The sequence below is a fragment of the Sinocyclocheilus rhinocerous genome, unplaced genomic scaffold (assembly GCF_001515625.1).
Source record: "Sinocyclocheilus rhinocerous isolate Xijiao unplaced genomic scaffold, SAMN03320098_v1.1 scaffold2892, whole genome shotgun sequence".
NCBI lineage: Eukaryota > Metazoa > Chordata > Actinopteri > Cypriniformes > Cyprinidae > Sinocyclocheilus > Sinocyclocheilus rhinocerous.
In genome coordinates, this window is record NW_015657985.1 from 164,675 (window position 1) to 171,594 (window position 6,920).

At 34.8% G+C, this 6,920-nt stretch overlaps 1 pseudogene; it reads left to right on the plus strand.

The window, feature by feature from the left end:
* Positions 1 to 741: 741 nt before the first annotated feature.
* On the plus strand, positions 742 to 5,733 carry LOC107721978 (GTPase IMAP family member 4-like; annotated as a pseudogene).
* Positions 5,734 to 6,920: the final 1,187 nt, after the last annotated feature.

A 6,920-nucleotide genomic window follows, 5' to 3' on the forward strand; every position in this document is an offset into this window, starting at 1 on the left:
CAGCCAGGTAAACTCTTTCCAAACATCAAGACTCTGAAGACATTAGCTCCTCGTCCACAGGTTTATTGATGTTGTGAGGAAAAGGTGAAACTGAAACATACAAAAGGCATAATCAACACTATACAACATGTATGTATGTATGTATGTATATTTAACATGTATGCAATTTCACAATCACTGGTTTATCTGAACTGTCTAGGAACAGTACAACCATTACCACAACGAAATGATCATTAACAATAGTGAGATAGATAGACAACGATAAGACTTCTAACAATCAGCTTTTTATACTGTAACACTGTCCCCAAATAATGATCTGCAATCGTAGATATTGTTAAAGGCAATCACTACATACCCACGATGCTACAACAGGAGCAAGATGTATGCAAATATCACAGTATTAGCTTCAGATACAATAAACATGCTGCTCTCTTTGCCATGCTTGCTTGCTTCCTGATTAATGGTCGCATTGCACAGGGATCACAACCAAATAAAAGAAAAACATAGAATTCTTGGTTTCATTTTTGAAGTGAACTTCCAATGTATTGAGTGGTAACAAAACAGGTGTCAAATATGCAGCCAATGGGAAACACTGAATGTATAGGGTGAGCAATGTTTAACGTATACTTTTTTTTTGTTGAGTAAGTATGAGGAAGAATAGGCACTTCTAGTTTCCAATATTAAAATTATTCAGTCAGACAGAGAGACTCTAAACGACAAGAACAAACTTTAAGAGACATAATGGCATCTTCATATAAAGGTCAGTCGTAATGAATTATCTAACCTAAAATGACATTCACAGACTAGTTTGTTTAATACAATGAGAACTGAATTCTATACTGTGCTTTTTTGGTTGAAAGCAGTAAAACAGTAAGAAAAAAATGGTATCTTCATAAGTATTTTTAATGGTGTTACTACTTTTTGATTTAAAGCTACTACAGTCAAGAATTTACAGTTCTTGTGTTTTACTATTTCATTATGCATTTGTATAAAAGCACAGAGTATGATTATTAAAAATGAAGTATGATATTGCCAACATATTCACTGTAAAAAAAAACAAACAAGTAAAATATACGTAATTTTTCTTTTGCAGATTTTTGAATACGTGTTTTTAAAGTCAAATTTAAGTATGAAATTAAGTCAAATCTACTTAACTAAGTTGTGTAAAATTAGCAAAGGAAATAAGTAAATTTAACATGGCCAGTTAGAATTTGAGCAATTTCTACTTAAGTTTACTCTGCAACACTCAAGTACATTTCACTCAGTCACGGTTTGTAAACTTTACTCAAACAATGTAGCACAGATTAAATTCATGCTATTAAAGCATGTGGTTCACTTACAAACATGTAATTAAGCGAGTGAGCAGCTTGTTATCCTTTTTAAGATAATATGTTCACTCAATACAGTTATTACCCACATAAACACAGAAACCTCAATACTTGGTACATAATACACAATGACGGTATCAATCAGTGGATAATGTTTTGAGTATAAATAGAAACGAACTACAGATGACACAAAACAGCAAGTTATTAAACCTAACAATAAAAGCAACCATAAAATAGTGTAAATACAACTTGAAAACAGTGAAAAAATTAACCTTATTAATTATTCATGCCCCAGTGCATGATGAGATCAACGGGATCATAACTTTATTTACGTAAAGAATCCTTATGATATTGCCAACATATTCACTGTAAACATAAACAATTCCAAGTAAAATGAGCATGATGTTACCATGAGAAATTGTACATATTCAATGAAGAAAACCTGGGGTGGCCAACCAGATTTCTGTGTGGCCGGTGCCACCCCTGGCCACCATGTAGACACGCCCCTGCTTGTCATCTGTCAAACTTGAATGATCTGTTTCCAGAAGGAACATGACCCTTACATAAAGAAAATATATTTCCGTATATATGAATGATCAATATATTAAATGATTTAATAGTATATTGAAAATATACAGAATAATGTATTGTGTAATTATATTACAATATACTGAATAACACACAAGGAATTGCAGCTTTCACATATTGAAAAATATGTGACCATATATTTACTTTTATACAACAGTTCTTTCTGGTCCTCGAATCTGATTGGCTGATACGAGTACGATATTAGAATGATAACAGAACTCCTCCAACCATTTCACCGTTTGTATCACTCCGCTTGCAGTATTTCTCCCAGCAAGTGTCATGGCGGACACCCAAATCCACAATAATTTTTAAAAATAATAGTTTTTGTGTCACGGTAGTTTTAAGAGTTTTTTAGGCGAGAATGTACTTGTTTAGACTTCAAAATATGTGGTTTGTTAATAAAGATAATGTCTATTTGAAAATTTGCTTCGATGTTTTCGGAAGCGTGAGCTCCAGGGTGTCAGCGGCTGTTCAGCGCTCTTGAACCCGCCGAGAGCAGCCTCACCTCGGCCAGATCTTCTGGAATTTGCCGCTGGCTCTGATGTCTCTATAGTGGTTGAACATGAGATATAATTTGTTTTGGGTAAATCTGCCCGTTAGGGGCAGTCTTTGGTCTTGTTCATCTATTATTTGTTCCAGAGCTAATAGTTTTTGGCTGAGGGCAAAATCTCATCACGTTATATTTTATATAACTTTAATGCAGTATATCAGAGCGCTGCCTTTGTACTATTGATTGAATTTCCTAACAACTTTTATGATGCCTGTTGTTGTTTATTAAATATTATTATTCAAAAAACAATATTTTATTTAAATAATAGTATTTAGTATTTGGAAACAGTGTGTGTGTGTGTGTGTTCGTGATGGTGATTTTAGTTACACTGTTCTACCATTAGATGGCGACGAGAGACTGTTTTTACGAGTCGGCAGTAAATACTTTTATATTGAAAGAGGCTGAAACGATGTTGTAAACAAGGAAGTTCTTTTTATTTTCAACAACACCTTGTAAGACGCAGCCAACAAATGCACTGAGCAGCACTGTCATCGGAAATCACAGAATTTTGCCTAACAGATGAAAGATATTACGACAAACATATCGCTTTCCTCAGTGTACATTCAAACTAATGTTTTATTGTGAATATGAGACTGAGCTGCAGATTTAATGCTGTATTAGATGCAGGTAAGCACAGTAGTGATGGAAGAAACAAACCTTTTCAAAGCTTTGAATCAATTGAACCAATTGCTTCGCAAAATGTTTTACTGTTTCGAAGCGCTCAAAACACCACATGCCAGTGGCGCCTGCTGGTCAAAAGTGTTAATGCAACAAAAACTCAGGGTAAAACATGCATAAAAACAGCTTTTACAAACCCATTGCAAATGTTTAATTGAAAGTATAATACATTAAATGCAATAAAAATAATAAAATACCATTAAATATGAAGTGTCGGTATAATATGCGGGGGTTTTTTTAAATTATTTTTATTAATTTGCAGGACTTGATTTTTTGTTTTATGGAGAGCTTAAACAGGCCAGTAAGAAACTATTAACTACTACTCATCCTTTTAGTTACACAAATGTTTGATTGAAAATGTCTACAAATTCATAAAACCTGAGATCGGGTAAAAACCATAGACGCTGGTTCAAAGGTTCGCTATTGGGGGGATGATCTCAGTGAACTCGCATGATTTATGAGTTCACAGAGATCGGCCCCCCCCCCTACGGCAAACCATTGAAATGTTTCGAAGCAGTTACTATACTTACATGTTGTGGTTATCATATCTTAAGAGTATATTATTTTAACCCTTCAATGTTTAGTATCATTGTAAAGGTCTCCAGCAGTCACTTATATTATGAGTAAGATTGAAAACTTTTGAAGAATTCTGTTATGCTGCTGAGGGGTGTGTCTCCCCCAGGGTCTGTGAGAAAGTTTTCCTATCTCTGGCTAGGTGTGACTTGGGATCCTAACAAACCAAAAGGTCTTTTACAACTGATTTGAAGATTTCTTTGTGCTGGTCTGGATATATAAGCTAAGTGGCATTATAGTAATTTGGGATTCTGTAACCAGAAAACCGGAAGGAAGTAGTTCTGCACGAAAGAGGGTTTTTAAAGACACTCCGTTGTTGTTTTTCTTATGTATTTACACACTCGTGCCGTCAAACTGTTGTATAAATGCAATATCACACTTGTAGACATGAGATATGGCTGTAAATTGGCATGCTGTGATTAACCTGCCCTCATACACACTCACAAAAAGCACTGGGGACCAGCAATAGTCACAATGGCCGCTTGACTTTAAAGGGGTCCTATTATGCCCTTCTACGCAGTCTTAATTTGGTTTTTGAGGTGTACTAGAATAGGTTTTCATGATTGATTGTTCCAAAAATGCAAAAAAAAATATATATATATATACAAAAATAAAATAAAATGAGTGACTTTGACTTCACAAAATCCAAAAAAAGCATGCACAAATGTAGTCCGTATTAGCTGTTTGTTGTAGTGCTTGGAAAAGTATTTTCTGTTACAGAGAATATCCCCTTTTGGAGTAGGCTTTGTGCTTTGTAACTAGATATTTTTTTATGCTCAAACAGCAACATTACAGACTAACTAAAGTTGAAAAAGTGAAAAAGCATAATAGGACTCCTTTAAAGGAATAATTCACTCAGAAATGAACATTTGCTGTTAATTTACTCACCCTCAGGCCATCCGAGATGTAGGTGATTTTTTTTTTCTTCAGTAGAACAGTAAAGAAGATTTTTAGCTAAAACCCATGGTCTTTGGTAATTAATAAAATGCATGTCAATGGCTACCGTCACTTGAGAGTCAAAAAAAGCAACATGAATACCCGCGGCTCCCGATGATATATTGAAGAGAAACAATCGGTCTGTGCAAGGAGCTGAACATTATTTACAAAATTACCACCTGAATATAATGCTTATAGTTTTATTTAGCATTTTTAAATAAGTTTCCATCTCTCATTTGATCTTCTCCAATCTTGTCAGATCTGAGGATCCAGAGAAAAACTGAAGCTGGAAAGAGCTCATCAGGAAACATCATCCTGAGACAAAAGATGTTTGAAGCACACTGATCTTCTGAATCTGTGACTGAGGAATGCCAACAGTATCAGCAGAAGGTAGAGGGTAGAAAAATCTCAGTGATCGACACTTCAGGACTGTCCGATTCATCAATCAGTGAAGGACAACTGAAGGCGGAAATAGTGAAGTGCGTCGAGATGTCTGTTCTTGGTCCTCGTGGATTCCTGGATGAAAAATACACAGATGAAGAGAAGACTGTGAAATGGATTCAGGAGAACTTTGGAGAAGAAGCTGCACGTTACACCATCAATATGCTCACTAGAGGAGATCAGTTAAATACACCTATAGAGAAATGTATGACAGATGATCAGATTAATGAGGCAGGTAAAGGCAGGTATCATGTTTTTAGTAACACAGATGTTAAAAATCGATCGCAGGTCACTGAAATGCTAGAGAAGAGCGACAAAATGGTGGAAGAGAATGGAGGACAGTATTACACAAATGAGATGAACCAGGAAGCTCAAAGAAGGAGTTTGGAAGAGGAGGAAAACCCGGGAGAGGAAGAACCATTGAGTTTGGCTCAGAAAGCAGCATTTGTGGGAGCAGGCATGTTAGGAGGAGTAATTGGAGTAGCAGGAGCGGTTGTTGGAGGTGTAGCACATGGAGCAATTGGCTTAGTAGCAGCACCTGTAGCTTTAATAGCAGCAGGAGTTGCTCTCATGGCAGAAGGAGGTGCGTTAACTATTGAACATGCATTGAAAGTTTGCAAGGAGCAGAAGGGAAATTAAGGAAACCGTGCATAATGGGTTACAAATTCTGCAAGAGCTAATTACTCAAGGCCACTTAACAGAGTTAAGGGAGGGATGCAAACAGGATGTGATAAACAATAATTCAAGCATGATTACAATGTAAAATATAAATGAAGTGAAATGAACTGTTCAAGTGCTCTGATAATCATTTCAATACTAATACTATTAATTGTGTACTATTACTGACTGTTGCTGACAATGTTATGAAATAAAAGGTTTTGAAATCCAGTTATTGATGCCATTGTCCGATATTTAGCATCTTTCTGTACAGCAGGGGCTTTTGGTTGTACATTATTCAAATGTGTGCATCGGTTAAATAAAATAACTTAACTCGCCCAGTTACATTATACATTTTAGTTGAAAACATCATGTACAGTATGGTTCATGAGGATAGAGTAGATGACAGCATTTTCATGAATTTAATTGATAATTCAACCATTAATGTGATAGGTTAGCTATAAATCCAAAATAGCTGAAAAGATGGCAATAGGAAAAATTGCAATTTGGCATAAAATGTTGCCGAGTGCTTGATTATAAGACATCCACGAATAATAGCTATTTGCTTTGTTTTGGAAAGTACCTGCAAAACGTTGTTTATGAGTTGTATAAATGAGTAAAACTGTATGTGACTTGTGTTGTATATAATGTTAAACTTAAAGCATTTTATTGTTCCAATTTGAATTACAAAAAGGCATAAGATATAAGGACACTACAAATCAGTAGCGTTTGTAAAAATGATCAACCCAGCTTTAACATTTTCATCTAGAATATTCTGTATACATCATGAATATACAAAATTTAATGACTGTTTCTCTGCTCTTCGAGACGTATATTTTTTAGACAACATGCACTAAAAAAAAAAAAAAAAAAAAAAAAAAAAAAAAAAAAAAAAAAGATTCTAGCCACTTTTGATGCCCAATCTTAGCCCAGTTGATTTTAAGCAATTTAAATAAAATATATTTATTTTAAAATGTATAAAAATAACCATTATTGCTCTGAATTACCCTTACACAACATGAATGTAATGGATCCAAGGCCAGTCTGATCAAATTGCATACACATACACTGGGGTAGAGAAAGAACAGCAGTATAGGTCCATAAGTGATGGTCTTTACTGTAAGGAAAACTTTTTTTTTTTTTTTTTTGTGGAGAGGAATTGAAAATAT